Source organism: Panthera tigris, chromosome A1 (genome assembly GCF_018350195.1).
Source record: "Panthera tigris isolate Pti1 chromosome A1, P.tigris_Pti1_mat1.1, whole genome shotgun sequence".
Lineage (NCBI taxonomy): Eukaryota > Metazoa > Chordata > Mammalia > Carnivora > Felidae > Panthera > Panthera tigris.
In genome coordinates, this window is record NC_056660.1 from 137,356,738 (window position 1) to 137,376,185 (window position 19,448).

Genomic DNA, 19,448 nt, shown 5'->3' on the forward strand with positions numbered 1-19,448 from the left:
GCATCCGACTTCGGCTCAGGTCATGATCTCGCGGTCCGTGAGTTCGAGCCCTGCGTCGGGCTCTGTGCTGACAGCTCAGAGCCTGGAGCCTGTTTCAGATTCTGTGTCTCCCTCTCTCTGACCCTCCCCCGTTCATGCTCTGTCTCTCTCTGTCTCAAAAAAAAAAAATAAACGTTAAAAAAAAAAAATTTAAAAAAGAAAGATAGTCCATGTTCATGGGTTGGAAGAATTAAATGTCCATACTACCCAAAGCCATTTAATGCAATCCCTATCAAAACACCAACATTTTTCACAGAAACTAGATCAAGTAATACTAAAATTTATTTTTTTTAATTTTTTTTTTGACGTTTATTTATTTTTGAGACAGAGAGAGACAGAGCATGAACAGGGGAGGAGCAGAGAGAGAGGGAGACACAGAATTTGAAACAGGCTCCAGGCTCTGAGCCATCAGCCCAGAGCCCGACGCGGGGCTCACAGACTGTGAGATCATGACCTGAGCCGAAGTCGGACGCTTAACCGACCAAGCCACCCAGGCGCCCCAATACTAAAATTTATATGGAACCACCGAAGACCCTGAATAGCCAAAACAATCTTGAGAAAGAAGTACAAAGCTGTAGTAATCAAAACAGTATGGTGCTGGCAACAAAATAGACACCTAGATCAATAGAGAACCCAGAAATAAAGCCATGCTTATATAATTAATTAATCTAAGACAAAAGAGGCTAGGATATACAACAGGAGAAAGCCATTCTCTTCAACATTTGGTTCTGGGAAAAGTGAACAGAAACTAGACCACTTTCTTACACAGAAATAAACTCAAAATGGATTAAAGACCACCAAATGTGAAACCTGAAGCCATAAAACTCCCAGAAGGAAACACGGGTGGTAATTTCTTTGACATCAGCTGGAGAAAGATTTTTCTAGATATGTCTCCACAGGCAAAGGAAACAAAAGCAAAATTAAACTACTGGGACTACACAAAAATAAAAAGCTTTTGCACAGTGAAGGAAACCATTAATAAAACAAAAAGGCAACCTACTGAATGGGAGAAGACATTTCCAAATGATATATCCAATAAGGGGTTAATATCCAAAATAAATAAAGAACTTATACAAGTGGATATCAGAAAAACACACAATTAAAAAATGGGCAGAGGACCTGAATAGACATTTTCCCAAAGAAGACATACAGATGGCCAACAGACACATGAAAAGATACTTAACATCTCTCATCATTAGGAAAATTCAAATTAAAACCACAATGAGATATCACCTTACAACCTTTCAGAATGGCTAGAATCCAAATGACAAGAAACAACAAATGAGGATGATGAGGATGTGGAGGAAAAGGAACCCTTGTGTACAATTGGTGGGAATGCAATTTGGTGCAGCCGCTGTGGAAAACAGTATGAAAGTTCTTCAAAACATTAAAAATAGAAATACTATATTATCCAGTAATTCCACTACCAGGTATTTACTCAAAGAAAATGAAAACGCTAATTCAAAAAGACATATACACCCTATTTTCATTGCAGCATTATTTACAATAGCCAAGATATGGAAGCAACCCAACTGTCTATCCATAGATGAGTGGATAAAGGAGATGTGGTATATATGTACAGTGGAATAATACTCAACCATAAAAAAGAATGAAATCCTGCCATTTGTAACAAGATGGAAGGACCTCGAGCATATAACGCTAAGTGAAATAAGTCAGTCAGAGAAAGATAAATACCATATGATTTCACTTATACGTGGATTTTAAGAAACAAAACACAGACTCAAAAATAGAATAAACTTTGGTTGCCAGAGGGGAGGTGGATGGGAGAATGAGTGAAAGAGATAAAAGGGATTAAGAGCACATACTTTTCTTTTTCTAATCCAAAATGTGTTTAATGTGGGGGGGGGGGGTTGCCAGGCTGTCTTGGTCTGTGAAGCACGTGACCCTTGATCTTGGGGTTGTGAGTTCTAGCCCCACCTTCAGGGTAGAGATTTTACTTAAAAATAAAACTCAAATGTTTTTATTGGGATGGTTTCCCATCATCTTGATTCTGGGGGGTTATTAGTGTGCTACTTCCATCTGAAGGAGCATCCTTCTATAAGTCTTGCTTTTCCTCCTGTAGGCTGGCAATGGAAAGTGGAGCAGCCAACACGCAAAACTACAGTTCGTGCATGGGCTAAAGACAATCACGATTTTATGAGCATTTCACATCCATGAAGTAGGAACTGGGGCTACGCACCAGGCACTTCTTCTTCCGCTTCCTCTCCTCCTCTCCTGGGGAGGGGTGGAGGAGGTCCTTGGAGAGAGGCATGTTTTCGTGGGGAAGATGTCCCTTCATGAAAGGCAGAATACACTTATCTTGATGAGCATTGACTAATGTATAGGATTGTTGAAGTGCACACCTGAAACTAATATAACACTGTTTGTTAATTACACTTCAATAAAAACATTAGGTCTGCAAACAATCTTAATAACTTGAAAAGGTCTTAAGACTAATGGTAAAGGAAAAGTTCAGATAGAAAATTACACATAATATCTTACCAATTTTTAAATATGCTATACATGTAAATAGTGTGGCTGAAAGGAAATACAATAAAAGGTCAGTTGGTTATTTCTGAGAGGTGGGATTATGGTGATTTTTATTTTGGTATTTATATTTTACTTTTCTATCTTTTCCTCATTTTTCACAATGAGCAATCTCCAAATTGCTGAGCTGTGACCTGAGGAGCATAATTAGTGTAAAAGAAAGACTATAGTCTAAACAGTTTATATCATCTGACGGGTGACTATTGGAACAGACACTAAGAATTTAAAACATTTTTTTTTAATTTTTTTTAACGTTTATTTATTTTTGAGACAGAGAGAAACAGAGCATGAATGGGGGAGGGTCAGAGAGAGGGAGACACAGAATTTGAAACAGGCTCCGGGCTCTGAGCTGTCAGCACAGGGGTCCGATGCGGGGCTCGAACTCACGGACCGCGAGATCGTGACCTGAGCCGAAGTCGGCGCTCAACCGACTGAGCCACCCAGGCGCCCCAAAACATTTTTTAATGCTTATTTATCTTTGAGAGACAGAGAGAGACAGAGCATGAGTGGGGGAGGGGGAGAGAGAGAGGGAGACACAGAATTCAAAGCAGGTTCCAGGCTCTGAGCTGTCAGCACAGAGCCCGATGTGGGGCTCCAACACACGAACCGTGAGATCATGACCTGAGCCAAAGTCGGACACCTAAACGAATGAGTCACCCAGGCACCCCCAGACACTAAGAATTTTAAATAAACATGATAAATATCTTAAGGAGAAAAGGGAAATTATTAGTAAGATCAAGCAAGAAAGAAAAATAATTTTCGAAAAACCCTAGTGGAAACATTAAGTATGAAGAATGCAATAGATGAAATAAAGAACAAGAGATGGAATAAATAGCAGAATGGAGACAGCTGAAGTATGGATTGGGTTTGAAGATCAGTGTGAGGAAGTCTCCCAAAAGCAGCTGGAAAGGACACAATTCTAGCTCGAGGCGCTTTGTAATTTTAGCAGGAGAGAGACAGACCATAAGAAATAAACAAAATGAATACATGAATTAATGAATGACTTCTCTAGTATGCTAGAAGTTAATAGATGTTGTGGGGAAAACAGTGAACAAAGACTGGAATAATGATACAGTTGAGTATTTAGGGGAGGAGAATTCCAAGCAGAAGGAACGATTAGGGCAAAGGCCCTGAGGCAGGAACATACCTGGTCATATTTAAGGAGTAGCAAGTAGGCCAGAGCAATCTAGTGGAGTGAGCAAGGGGGGTAGTGGACCAAAATCATAGAATAGGAAATGAGGTCAAAGGGGTATGGGATGGGAGTAGGCGATCATGTAGGTAGGCATTATAAAGACTTGGGTTTTTACTCTAAATGAAACAAGGAGCTGTTGACAGAGCAGTCACCTGCTAGAATTCATCCTTAAATCCTGTAAAGGATTCATCCGGTTGCTCTGTTAAGAATATCCTGTATCAGGGGGTACCTGGGTGGCTCTGTCAGTTAAGCGTCCCACATCGGGCTCTGTGCTGACTTCAGCTCAGGTCATGATCTGGCGGTTTGTGAGTTCCAGTCCCATATCAGGCTCTTTGCTGACAGCTCGGAGCCTGGAGCCTGCTTCGGATTCTGTGTGCCCCCCTCTCTCTCTGCCCCTCCCCTACTCTCTCTCTCCCAAGAATAAATAAACATAAAAAAAAAAAAAAAAAGAATACCCCGTATCAGGGTGCCTGGGTGACTCCATTGGCTGAGCGTCCAACCCTTGATTTTGGCTCAGGTCATGATCTCAGGGGTTGTGGGATCAAGCCCCGCTTCTGGCTTCACACTGAGCATGGAGCATGCTTGGGATTCCCTCCCTCTCTCCCTCTCCCTCTTTTCCTCTGGTCCTCTCTTCCCCTGGCGCTCTCTCTCTCTCTCTCTCTCTCTCTCAAAAAAAAAAAAAAAAGAAGAGTAAAAAGAAAGAAAGAAAGAGAGAAAAAGAAAAAGAAAAAGAAAATCCTGTATCAAGCAAGGGAAGAAACAGAAAGACACGTTAGGAAGCCACTGCAGCAATGCGGATGAGACCCAATGGCAGCATAGCATAAACTAGGTGGGTAGCAGCAGAGAGGTGGTGAGAAGTATCTCGATTCTGGATGTATTCTGAAGATGGAGACTACATGACTTCCTGACATATTGATTACAACCTGTATGCAGATGTTAAGGATAATCACCCATTTGGTCCTTTTGCGGCATTTTTTATATCGCTCCATCTTAGCTTTTTTTTTTTTTTTTTATTCTTTTACCTTCTGTCATCACCTAAATGTTGGCGTTCTCCAAGACTGTGTCTACAACTCTACTTCATTCTATATTCTATGCCTTGGTGAGACCATCTGCCCTCATAGCATTATCTGTTGCTATCATCAAGTCATTTGAAAATTCCTATCCCCTTCCTAGTCTTCTCATGTTCTGCCGGGTCTTGCTTCTAGCTGTCTGCTGGACATGTCTACCTGAACTGTGGGCTGGGAACCCAAATGTTCTTTTCTGACTCTGGAACCCCCTACTTCTATGTATGCCCAATCACTTCTTTGTTAAGCATCTTGCCATTCTGCCAGCAAGAACGGGTCAAGACATCCAGTTACCATGGACTCCTACCTCACTTTTTTTTTTAACATTTATTTATTTTTGAGAGAGAGAGAGAGAGAGCAGGGTGCTGTGGAGTGAGTGGAGGAGGGACAGAGAGAGAGAGGGACACACAGAATCCAAAGCAGGCTCCAGGCTCTGAGCTGTCAGCACAGATATGGGGGCTCAAACTCATGAACCATGAGATCATGACCTGAGCCAAAGTCCGATGCTTAACCACCAAATGAGCCACCCAGGCGCCCCTCCTTCGTCACTTCTTAATGTCCGCTTTGCTACCAAGTCCTTTCAGTTTTACCTGCTACAAGGCCTGGCTCAAATGCCACATCCTCAGTGGAACTGGACTCAATTTCAATATTTTAAAGTAGTTTCTCCTTGCACTTTTATAGTTTTAGGCTTTACATTTAGGTCAGTGATCCATGTGGCGTAACTGGTTGTATGTGGCATGCGATTAGAGGCTTATTTCTATTTTGTTTTGTTTTGTTTACATATGTATCTCCAATTGTCCCAGCACTGTTTGTTGACAGGATATGTACTGAATTTCTTTAGAATATCTGGTGAGAAAGTAGAATGGTACAACTACTTTGAAAAACAATTTGGCAGAATCTTTAAATGGAATATTACTTGGCAATCAAAAAGAACGACATCTTGCCATTTGCAACAACGTGGATGGAACTATAGGGTATTATGCTAAGTGAAATAAGCCAGTCAGAGAAAGACAAATATCCTATGATTTCACTCATTTGTGGAATTTAAGAAACACAACAGATGAACACAGGGGAAGGGAAGGAAAAACAAAATAAGATAAAAACAGAGAGAGAGGCAAACCATAAGAGACCCTTAAATACAGAGAACAAACTGAGGGTTGCTCGAGAGGAGGTGAGTGGGGGGAGGGGGTTAAATGGGGGATGGGCATTAAGAAGGGCACTTGTTGGGATGCACACTGGGTGTTATACGTAAGTGACGAATCACTGGGTTCTACCCCTGAAACCAGTACAACACAGTATGTTAACTAACTTGAATTTAAATAAGTAATTTTTTTAAGTCAAAGGTACACCTGCTACGTGACCCAATGATTCCACTTCTAGCTATGTACCCAAGAGAAACAAAAGTATACAGCTATTTAAAGACTTGTATATGAATGTTCCCAGCAGCTTTATCAGCAATAGCCCAAAACCGAATGCCCATCGCCAGGTAAATGAAAAAACAAACTGTGGCACATCTATACAGTGGAATACTACTCATCAATAAAAAGGAATGAACTAACGAAACATGCAACAACATGGATGCATTTCCAAATCATTACGACAAACAAAGGCAGCCAGACAAAAATGAATTACATTCTGTATGACTCCATGTATACGAAACTCTAAAAAAAAATGCAAACAAATCTAGAGTGACATAAAGCATATCAGCGGCTGCCTAGAGATGGTGGGGGGAATGGAAGCAGGGATTACACAGGGACACAAGGAAATCTGGGAGTAATGAATATGTTCACAGTCTTGACTGTGGTGATAATTTCACTGATGTATACATGTCAAAATGTGCCAAATTGTACCTTTTAAATTCATCTCTTCTGAATCTTTTTTTTTTTAATTTTTATTTATGTAGGGGCACTTGGGTGGCTCAGTTGGTTAAGCATCTGACTCTTAATTTTGGCTCAGGTCATGATCTCACAGTTCATGGGTTCAAGCCCCATATCGGGCTCTGCACTGAAAGCGTGGAGCCTGCTTGGGATACTGTCTCTCTCCTCTCTCTGCCCCTCTTGCTCTCTCTCTCTTGCTCTCTCTCTCTCTCTCTCAAAATAAATAAACTTACAAAAAATAAAATAAATGTTTATTTTTGAGAGCACGCGAGCATGCATGCACAAGTGAGCAAGGAGGGGCAGAGAGAGAAGGAAAAAGAGAGAATCCCAAGCAGAAAGAGAGGGAGAGACAATGCCAAGCAGGCTCCACACTGTCAGTGTAGAGCCTGATGCAGGGCTCGAACCCATGCACCGTGAGATCATGACCTGAGCTGAAATCAAGAATCAGATGCATAACTGGGTGACTAAGCCACCCAGGTGCCCCTCTTCTGCATGTTCCGTTGCATCCATAGTGTTCTGACTTGGGTGAGATATAGGTGACCTCTTTTAGAAGATATGTAGTAGCCATTTTTGTATCCATATACAGTGTTTAACACATTTCCGGCCATGCTGTGTTTCGCAAGGCTTTGCTGATATGAAACAAATATGGATAAATCAATGGCTCTGCTGTAAAAAACTGTAATTAGTTAGATGGGGATAATGACTATTGTAAGGAAGTTAATTTTTCTTGGATACATTTATGAGTTTAATGCAATGTTAATAAAAATTATCATGGCTTTTTAAAACTTCATTCAGACTATACCAAAGAATAAATGAGTGAGAATGGTCAAGGAAGTTTTGGCAAACAAGAGTGGCAATGAAGCTTGTCTTAACAGATATTACTAAGTAGCTGCAATAATCAAAATAATGGGGATCTCACATCAGAGTAAAGCAATGGTGCAAACTGTTATGTCCACAAACAAGCCCTAAACTGTGAACACAGTCTTAGTATATGACACACATGTGGTACCACAGGTTAGAGAGGAAAGGAAGGAGTTATTCAGTAAATGGTATAGGATAGCCTGATTAACTTCTCTTGAGTGCAAAAAAAAAAAAAAAAAAAAAAAAAAAAGAATTAGGTATTTTGCCCATATACCAAAGTAAATTCTAGGTAAATTAAACTGGGGGTTATTTAGAAGTAGGTAGAGGAGGAGGACGCCTGGGTGGCTCAGTCAATTAAGCATCTGACTCTTGACTTCAGCTCAGGTCATTATCTCACCGGTTCCTGAGATCAAACCCCCAGTAGGGCTCTGTGCTGACAGTGGGTAGCCAGCTTGGGATTCTCTCTCTCTCTCTCTCTCAAAAATAAACTTAAAAGAAAAATAGGCAATAAACATTTGAAAACTGTTTCATCTTGTTTATAATTTAACGGCTAGTAATTAAAGAAATTCAAATTAGGCAGATATTATTTTTCCACCAAATGGGCAAAAAAGTTACGTAAGGCTGGCAAGGAATGAGGAAACAGGCACTCCCAAGGTTTGCTGATGGGACTGAAGGGCAATTGGCAGGATGTAGAAGCAGCCTCGGAGTGTCTATACTGTTGTTTGCTCCGTGATTCCACTTCTAAGGACCCATTCTAAAGAAATAATCATTTATATTCAAGGTGCTTTATCCAAACAATCCCCCCACGGGAATGTGAGCTCTGTGGAGGCAGGAATTGTATCATCTTTGTTTACAGCTATATCCCAATGATAAAGCAGAGCCAGGCACAGAGAAAGCACCCCCAAAATATTGTTGAATGGATATTTTCACTTTCTAAAGTTTTTATTATGAAGTATTTTAGGTAAATGAAAAAGGTATATATTTTTTAAACGTATTAGTGATTTATTTTGGCAGGTGGGAGGAGAGGAGCAGAGAGAGGGAGAGAGAGAATCCCAAGCAGGCTCCAGCTGTCAGCACAGACCCCGACTCAGGGCTTCATCTCATGAACCATGAAATCATGCCCTGAGTTGAAATTAAGAGTCAGATTCTTGGGGCACCTGGGTGGCTCAGTTGGTTGAGCATCCAACATCGGCTTGGGTCATGATCTCATGGTTTGTGAGTTCGAGTCCTGCATCAAGCTCTGTGCTGACAGCTCAGAGCCTGGAGCCTGCTTCGGATTCTGTCTCCCTCTCTCTCTTCTCCACCCCCCCCACTGTCTCTGTCTCCTTCAAAAATAAATAAACATTAAAAAAATTTTTCTTAAACAGAGTCAACTCTTAACCGACTGAGCCACCCAGGTGCCCCCAAAATGTATATTTTTTGAAAATACAAAACACCCAAGTATCCACTGCTTGATTTAGAAAAGAAAACATTACCATTATGGCTGAAGTCCCCTGTTGCATGTATTAGTTTTAAAGTAGGAAAAGGACAAAAATACAAAGCAAATTCACCATAACCTTCTGATCAGGCCAAAAATTCTACACAAAATGTTCCTTTTTCTCTCGTTTTTTAAATAAAAAATTACAGTGAAACACACATAAACATAAAATTTACCATCCTAACCAATTTCAAGAGTACAGTTCAGGGGCATGCAGAACATTCACATTGTTGCGTCAAGGTTATTACCATCCACCCACAGAACTCTTTTTGTCTTGCAAAACTGAGACTCTGCATCCATTTAACAGTACTTCCCATTCCTCCCTCCCCCAGCCCCTGGTAACCACTTGTTCTACTCCCTCTGTATATTTTATTACCCCAGGTACCTCATGTAAGTAGAATTATACAATATTTGTCCTTTTGTGTCTAGCTTTTTTCACTTAGCCTATCCTCAAGATTCACCCATGTTGTAGGATATATCAGAATGTCTTTCCTTTTTCAGGCTGAGCAATATTCCATCGCGTGTATGTACCACATTTTGTTTATCAACTCATCTGTGGATGGACACTTGGGGGTGCTTCCACACTTTGGCTACTGTGAATAATGCTGCCTTGAATGTAGGTATACAGATATATCTTTGAGTCTCTGAATTCTTTTGGGAATATACTCTGAGGTCGAATTGCTAGATTAAATGGTAATTCTGATTTTGGTTTTTTAAGGAACTGCCATACTGTGTTCCATAATGGCTATACCATTTTATAATCTCACCGACAGTGCACAAGGGTTCCAATTTCTCCACATGCTCACCAACACTTGTTATTTTAATAGTAGTCATCCTAACAGGTATGAGGTGGGAATTCATCCCTTGTGTCTCCTGCACAATGCCTATCAGTGTGGACAAGCACGTGCTTGAAAGAAAAACTATACTCAGGAAGTTTTCAGGTAACAGAACCACAACCGCATGAGGTCTTTCCAGGGAAGTCAAAAAAGGGCTTGTAACACACCCACACCCACCCACACACACCCACTCACACACCATTAAACAGAACCTCTTTCTTGTTATCTGGAAGACTTCTTCAGCAATCATGGTGGCCATTACCACTAGGGGCAATATTCTTCCCAAGCAAGGCCGAAGTGTGGGGAATAAAACTCCCCCAGCCCTTAGCAGGACTTGAAAGGACACAGGCAGGGACTTAACAGGACCACGAAACTTTTGGGAATAAGGTATACGTTCACTGTCTTGGTTATGGTAATGGTTATATATCAAACTGTACATTTTAAATATGTGATTATATTGGATGTCCACTATTCCTCAATATAGCTGTTTTTTTTTTAATTCCCCCCGTCCCTAACAAAATTTAGAATTGCTCAAAATGAATTTTATCAAAAAATAATGAAAGGTTGGGGTGCCTGGGTGGCCCAGTTGGTTAAGTGTCTGACTTGATTTCGGTTTAAGCCATTACCTCATGGTTCATGAGTTCGAGCCCCATTTTGTGCTCTGTGCTGACAGCTGGAGCCTGCTTTGGCTTCTCTCTTGCCCCCTCTCTTTACCCCTCCCCCACTCACAAGCATGCATGTGTGCACTCTCTCTCAAAATAAATAAATAAACATTAAAAAAAAAACAATGAAAAGCAAAGCACAAAACTGAGAAGAAGAGCAAGCTAGGAAATAATTGGGCAGATTTACAAACTGCATTTTCCTTACGTTTGATACCTTGAGCCTGAATAAACACAGCTCCTCAGTGCGGGTTGGTCCATGCCTCCCTTTCTGACCCTGATTATGAGGTATTCAGACACGTAAATTGTGGGTTACCAGTGCTGCCTAGTTTGGTTGAGATTTCACAAGCTGCCTCAGTCTGCTTCCCAATTCCTTTTTCTGGAACAGCCAATACTTCCTGCCCCCCACAACAGGTTGGCGCTTTTGCTTTATTTTTTCCTGGATTCTGTGCCCCAGATGAGGAAAGTGTTGCCTTTTGGGATTCAAAGATTCCTTCTCTGCTCCAGGAAAACCGCATTAACCTTGCTAGTAAACTCTTACTCACCTCAGAAGTTGTTCCAAAATTCCTACCCTCACCCCTGAACCACTGTTGTCTGTCCTGTTCAGTTCGTCTGAAACTCATCCATTCGTGGTCTATTAAATTGACTTATGGCAGGGCCACCTACTGCTCCTAATATCTGAGCCTAATGTCATGAAGGGTCAAGAGAAGTGGTGACCATCATGCAGAATCTAAGGTACCTAATGGTTTCAATAAAATACCAGCCACATAAGGTACAAACATTTTGTGAAAAAAGATAATTTTAAAGACACGTTGCCAACTACTATGTAGCAAATTACCACAAAATTCATTAGCTTGAAACAACCTTTTATTATACTCATGACATGTGCAAGTCAGAAATTCATACAGGGGTTCATAGGTCTCTACTACAATATCCAGGGACTCAGTCGGAAAATTTGAAAGCTGGGGTGACCCAGGGCTGGGGACAGGAATCATTTGGAAACGCTTTTATTTAACATTTCTAGCAGCTGATGCTAGCTGTCAGCTGGGATTGGCAGTTAGAACACCACCATGTGACCTTTCCAAGTGGCCTGAACATCCTCACAGCTGACCAGTCTCCAAGAGAACCAATGGAGGCTTTATTGCCTTCTGTAGTCTAGCCTAGGAAGCTATATAAGTAGTCACAAGTCCCCCAGATTCAAGGAGAACTGTATTGCTTTGTTAGGGCTTCCATAAGAAAGCATCACAGACTGGAACTCGAACAACAGAAATGTATTGTCTCACAGTTCTGGAAACTAGATGTCCACAAGGTATCAGCAGGGTTGGTTCCCTCTCCAGGTTGTGAGAGGAAGATCTCTTCTAGGCCTCCCTCCTTGGCTTGTACATGGGCGTCTTCTCTCTGTGTCTCTTCACATCGCTGTCCCTCTTTGTGTGCCCCCGTGCCCAAATTTCCTCCTTTTTATGACACTAGTCATACTGGATTAGGACCCACCCTAATGACTTTAACTTGATGACCTCCATCTCCAAATAAGACCACATTCTGAGGTGCTGAGGATTAGGACCTCAACATAGGAATTTTGAGGGAAACACAATTTAATTTGTAAGAGGAATATAGACCCCAACTCTCAATGGGCAGAGTGCCAAAGTCACCCCATAAAAAGTGTGTGTGGGAGATATTATTACTACCATCTTTGGAAAATACAGTCTAACACATCATGATACATAATGCTTAATGATGAGAATCTATGAGAGTTTATGTTATTCGTTTCATGTAAGTCAGCTCACAACATAATAAAACAATGATTTGGGGGAGAGCTATTTTCATGTGTTTCATATTTTTATGACAGTCAGAGAGCTCAAATGCCAAGCGTTTGGTTCCAAACAAGACACCTGGAAAATCTGTGGCTTGACTTTTCCAAGGCAATGAAGGCATGTGCTTCAAAAACTAGTGCTTCCCAACAGAATTTCCGGCAAATTATTATTTCTGGCTCAAGGATTTGCTCCACTTTAAGCTCCTTTACTGATGTGCTTATTTGTAGTAGACACTCAGTATTAGTGCCTATAGTTCACCCTTGACCAATCTTGTCTTCACTCAGAGGAATTCATGCCTATCTATTTTATTTTCCAGTAATTTTAAAGTAAATTTAAACATGTATTTTTATCAAGTTTTAGGAAACATATTAATAAGTGCCTACTATAACTGTAAATCTTATCACGCCTCATTTGTTGCCACTATTGTTACTACGTGAATTGACTTACAGTGCAAAAAATCAGGTGGGGCTTCTGCCAAACCCAGACTGGCGGTGATAACACTTACTGGCCCAATGCACATCAGCAAATGTTCTGCAACAAGTATTGAATAAAGATTGCACAAAAACCAGTCTCGAAAATCTAAACATTCATTTTGAAAGTGGGGAAGACACCCAGTTACTCCATAATCCACTGGGCTAGTCTCCAAATTGCTTTTCCAAAACTACCCACTCTTGCCACTTCGCTCTTCCTAGCCTCTTTTCTCCTGGTCAGCCTCTCCCTCCCTGCCCACCTGGGCAGCACACATCACAGGTCCCACTCAGACCTACTGAATTAGTCCAAGTTCCCCAGGTAATTCTGGTCATCAGCTAGGTCTGCCAACCACAGATCCGTGTGATCAGATTCAACTTCCTTAAGCTTAGCCTAAAAAGCTGTCACCTCTGCTCAAGCCACTGTCACATCCTCTGCCACTCCCCATCTCATGATTTACCCCCTAACAATACTCAGTAGGTTGCTTCCCCCCAGCCCCCACCTCAGACCCTGCCTAGGTTGAAACCCTCCACCCGCCTTGACAGCCAAACAATCTATTTCCCCTCCAAAATCCAGCTCCAGTGTCTGCTTCCATGAAGGCTTCTCTGACCATGAAGCCAACCCTCATCCAGTGTTAATCCTTCTCTGCATTTCCGCTGCACCGAGTATACAAACAGCAATCAGCACAGTGTAGAAATATACTTGCTTGCCTTTCTCCCCTGTGAAAGTATGATCCACTTGAAGGCAGGTTCGATGTCATTTCCATCTTAGAATTCCCAGCATCTAACCCGGGGCTGAATTGAATCAGAATAAACTGGTTTTATGGGAGTACACAAAGAAGTCCTTTGTCAAGCAGGTCAAGTCTCCTTTGTACAAACTCCTTGATGTTACTGTGTTCAGTTAGGCTGCTGTGTGTGTGCTACTCTGCCTGGCTCTGACATGATCAATTCTTTCAGTATTTAACACAGTACACACAGGCTCTTTTCCTTGGCAAGAAGCAAGTCCCTATAAAGACGTTTAAGGGCACTAGCATTTAAGGAAAGACTCCCAAACCAGGGCTCTCCTGGTTTCTCCTAGCACAGACCCTTGAGTTCCATCCTCTCCCCTCATATTTCATGATCTTATTTCACATCCCAGACAACAGGGATCAATGTTTGCTTTACGTTGCCTGCCTCCTGCTAGCTCTTCTTTGCTTAGAATTTTTACCAAGATTGCAGCTGCAGCCTGTTAGTGACACTCCCAACTTGATGCCATCAATTTCCAGCCAACAAAAACTTCACAGATTATATAAAAACTCAGTCACACCAAGAATTTTGGCATTGCTCATCTAGAAACTGGGGATTTGGTATTGCCCAACATTCAGAGGACTGAAGTCCTTGCTTCTTAGGCTGGATGGTCTCTGGGAAGATGGCAAACAGAACCCTCAGATAACAGCCAGGATAACACAGCAGTGTTTCTCTGAGTTCAGGGTCCATCCAAGTCCCAGGAGGGCTTGTTACAACACAGATTGCTGCTTGTTACAACTCAATTACTGATTCAGGGCATCTGAGGTGTGGCCTAAAAGCTGCATTTTTAAAAAGTTCTCAGGTGGTGCTCATGGTGGCTGAGGGAATACATTTTGAGAATGTGTGGTAGAGAATGTCTGGAGAGGAGGACGAGGCCATCAATCTGACTTGTTAAATCCAGAATAGATTTACCTGCATATTAGACATAGTAGGATCACCTGAGAAGATTTAAAAACTCTGTCTGCCCAAGCTGCAGCCCATTCCAAATCAGAATCTTTGAAAATGGGACAGAAGTATCAGTATTTTTTTTAAAACTTCCCAAATGCTCCCAGGGTGCAGGCAAATTTGACAACCACTGATGTAGACCAGCAGGTCTCAGACCTGGTTGCAAATTAGAGTCGCATGGGGAGCTCGTAAAACATATTCCTGCCAGGACCTTACCCTGAACCAATTAAGTCAGAATATCTGGGTGTGAGGCCTGGGCGGGTTGCCTTCATTCCTTTAGCCCTTCCTTCCTTCCTGCCCCTTTTTCCAGATTTTCTTAAAGTTTAAGCAGTGTCGGGGATTGAATTCTGGATGTCAATGTACCCCTATTAGAAATTGTCATTTCTGTTGCAGTTGATAAATCCCTTGTCTTAAACAGAAGAAACTGAGATAATGATTTTTATTTTTTTGAAACTAGAGAAGACTGGTCCGAGTGGCAGGAGGGAGGAGAGGAGAAGGGGAACAAATTCACCTTCAGGGTGGATCCCCTAGCATCAAGGCCACACCCTCTCTAAAAATTACCTAGGGCAGCAACACCTGTACGTGCATCAACAGCATCACTTGGGAGTCTGTTAGAAATGCACATTCTCAGGTCCCTACCCCAGGAATTCTGAGGGTGGGGCTTTTGAACCTGTGCCTCCAACAAGCCTACCAGGTGATTTTGAGGTAGGTTAAGGTTTGGGCACCTCTGACCAGGAAGATAGCAGTGGGTGATTAAGATCTTAAGATTCTGATGTCGATTATTTTTTTTAAGACCGAGAACTCACAAGGGCATAAGTGGGGGAGAGGGGCAGAAGGGGAGAGAGAGAATCTCAAGCAGGTTCCATGCTCAGCATGGAGCCCGACACGGGACTCGATCACACGACCCTGGGATCATGACCTGAGCAGAAATCAAGAGTTGGACGTACAACTGACTGAGCCACCCGGGTACCACTCAATCTTTTTTTTCTTTTTCTTTTTTTAAACACACCACAGTACCTCTCAAAAGACAAGAGCGACATAGCAACAGCCATGCCAGGAGCCATCTGACTCAATGCCATGTGTCTCAGTGTAAGATGGAACCATCGAACCTCCACCATGCCCCTGCTGACTGTGGGTTTCCATCCCTGACCTTTTGGTCCAGAAGGTCCAGAAAGAAACTGGAAAAAAATTAGTGTATAATAAAGGTGATAGCTTAAATCAATGAGGGAAGTATGTACACATGGTCCCTGACTTATGGGGGTGTGACATAACAATTTTTCAACATTAGAAGAGCCTTAACATGTGGTTTTGTGTTCTTACTATGATGGTCACAGGTAATCCCCAAATTCGAATAGTCATTTGCATTTAGTAGATGACTGCCCTTCCAATTTGATTAAAGTAACTTAGAAGGCTCTTCAGGGCTCCTGTTTGCCTGCCTTCTGTTCTCCATTTCCTCACCAGATGGGGTCATATAATCTCCAGTTGTTATGCAAGCCATAGCACATGAGCCTGTGCAGCCAGGAAGATGGAGGGCAGCCCTGCTGGACTGAACCCATCAATGTTGTACCAGGAGCCACAGCCTTCCTCTCAGCCTGGAGAACAACAAAATAGGAAGCAGCTCATTTTTTAAATTAATTTATTTTTGCCCAAAACCCTTTATCAAGGGTTAGCAAGACCCTCAGGCAGTATGAGGCCTCAGAGCTTGTTTGGGATGGAAAAAAGACCACATATGAAACGAGTAGTGACACCTGTAATTAACTGACCCCTTTGCTGCTGTTCTTAGCAAAGAAGAGAACCTGCTTTCATTGAGCACATACTCTCAGGATTTTACATACATAATTTTCCTTCCAATAACATTGTAAAGTTAAGTGGTATTACTCTTACAGAAATACAAACATATAGGAAAGAAATTCGGAGAATGAATGATGTTCCTGAAACCCCACAGCTAGTAAACTGAGATTGGAAGCTCTCACTGTTACCCTGCCCTGCCCACAAGGGGTGCCTGTGCTATCTGCACAACACTTAAATGTCAGTCCTGGCTTCTTTCTATCACTGCATTACACTTCTTGATGTAAATGTTGAAAATAAACACAACTTTTAGGGGTACCTGCATGGCTCAGTGGGTTAAGCATCTGACTTTTGGTTTCGGCTCAGGTCATGATTTCACGGTGAGATTGAGCCCTGTGTCAGGCTCAGAGTCTGGAGCCTGCTTGGAATTATCTCTCCCCCTCTCTCTCTGGCCCTCCCCCATGCTCACTCTAAATAAATAAGTAAGTAAGTAACACAATTTTTAAAAAGAAACCAGTATAAATGTGTGCTGGGTAATGAGTTGTTGGGATGCTCTATAGAAATCAAAGGCATGAGCAAAGAAGAATTTATGAAGGGAAATGTAGCTGTAATGGCATCAGAAATCACTCTTTCCTAGAACCTTCTGGGATCTGTTTTCCCCTTGTTCTCCTGCTGTCCACCTTCCTACCCCAAGAGAACTTTCATCAACTCTCCAGCAAGGCCAGGTAGGACTAATAACATACCCAACCTCTTCGGGCACTGTGCTCTCCACCAATGACTGTTCCACCCCCTTCTCTCACACCCCATCCTAATTCCCACCTGCGCCTGAACAATCCATTTGACACGAGAGTGCCTGCTTCCCCAGAGCCCTGCCAGTATTGAGCACCATATTCTTTTTAAAGTCTTCACCATTAAAATAGTAAAACTAAAAATCTCATTATTTTAATTGGCATGTCCTTAGTCGCTGTTGAGGTTGAACACGTATATCCAAAAAATATTTGATTTTTTTTTCCTTTGCGAATTGCCCTTTCGTTTTTTTCTAAGTTTATTTCCTTTGAGAGACAGAGTGCATGTGATTGGGGGAGGGGCAGAGAGAGGGAGAGCCTGACTCTTGGCTTAAACTCACGAACTGTGAGATCCTGACCTAAGTCGAAATCAAGAGTCAGATGCTTAACCGTCTGAGCCAACCAGGCGCCCTGCCCTTTCACCTTCTTCACCCAATTTCTTTTGGGGACTGGTTCTTATTGATATATGAGGACCTTTATTTACTAAGGACGTTCATCTTTTCCCATATATAAGCAAAGACTTTGTCCCAATTTGTATTTTGACTGGTTTCTGCAGCACTGGGGTTGTATGTGGTCACATCTATGGTTTCTTCGTTCAGGGTCATTTTTAGAGAGATGTTCCCCATGCTACGATTTTTAAAATATATACTCATACCTTATTATATATAATTTGTATGTCTCACTTTTTACATTAAATCCATGTGAAAATTTTTTGGTCAGGTATGGAAAAGGATTCTAGACTTAACTCTCCTTCAAACGAATAGCCAGTTTGTTCTAATGCCATGTACTGAATGATAGACATCTTCAACTTCCAGTAAGGTTATGTCCCAATTACAATTTCACCATAAGTTGAAAATATCGTAAGTCAAAAATGCACTGAACACACCTAACCTACGGAACATCCTAGCTTACTTAGTCTAGCCTACCTTAAATGTGCTCAGAAGACTTACATTAGCTTACAGGTGGGCAAGTAATCTAACACAAGGCTTATTTTATAATAAAGTGCTGAGTATCTCATGTAATTTATTAAATACCAGACTGAAAGTGAAAACTGGGATGGTGGTTAGCACCCTTGAGATCAGGTGCCTGACAGGGAGCTGCAATTCCCTGCTACTGCCTAGCAGCACAAGAGAGTGCAGTACTGGGTACCATTAGCCAGGAAAAGATCACTATTCAAAATTCAAAGTACAGTTTCTACGGAATGCTATTACTTTAGCACCTTCTAATGTTGAAAAAATTGTTATGTCACACCATCATAAGTCAGGGACCATCTGTACATACTTCCCTCACTGATTTAAGGTATCACCTTTATTATACATCAACTTTTCTCATGTTTCTTCTGGACCTTCTTTTGGTCTTTTTAGACCTTCAATTCTCATGCCCATACCACACTGGTTTAATTTCCGTAATTTTATGTTGGGTGGTATCTGGTAGAGCTATTTCAATCCTTCTTTATTAACATTTAAAAAACATTTCTAGGGGCGCCTGGGTGGCTCAGTCAGTTAAGCATCCAACTTTGGCTCAGTTCGTGATCTCACAGTTTGAGAGTTCGAGCCCAGCATTGGACTCTGTGCTGACAGCTTGGAGTCTGGAGCCTGCTTCAGATTCTGTCTCCCTCTCTCTCTGCTCCCCTCCCTCCACTTGCAGTCTGTCTTCCTCTCTCAAAAATAAACATTAAAAAAATTAAAAGAAAAAACATTTAAAAAAACATTTCTAGACTATTGCACATTTATTTCTCCAACTGAATTTTGGAAATATTTTGTCAAAGCTTTACTTTTCCACTTACTGTTGTAGGAATACTTCTGTTCATCTCTCTAGCAGCTGTTCTTTCCATTATTCAATAACCATTGCCTGTGCCTACTGTTAACCTGGCAATGGGCTAAGCACTGGGGATATAAAAATCAGCTTGATGCAATTCTTGCCTTCAAGAGGCTTAAAATCACAGGTAGGAAAAGAAAATCAATGAATTTGGGTTATTCAGTCATGATTTCTCCTGTTGGGGAGTACTTTAAGGCTAAAGTCCAAGAAAAGGCATTGATGTATCTTCTGAGAGAAGTGGCAGAAAATGAAAATAGCAAGAGGTGGCCAGCCAGTGCCTCACCACTGGGCCTGGTAAGTGACCTCAGGAAGGGTCCATGCTTACTGTGTAACATTGGAACCCTAAGATTCCAAAGATATGTTTTGGGGGTCTTAAAAGTCTACATTCCCTCTTAGCACTATCCAGTGAAGTCTGCATTTTCAGTTTCCCTATCCCATGCTAAAGCCTCCTGTCAGATTATGTTTCACCTGCTAGCAAGAGTGAGTATCCTGGTCT

At 41.7% G+C, this 19,448-nt stretch overlaps 1 pseudogene; it reads right to left on the reverse strand.

The window, feature by feature from the left end:
* Positions 1-1,918: 1,918 nt before the first annotated feature.
* LOC107179411 overlaps positions 1,919-19,448 on the reverse strand; it is a 36,472-nt pseudogene continuing 18,942 nt past the window's right edge.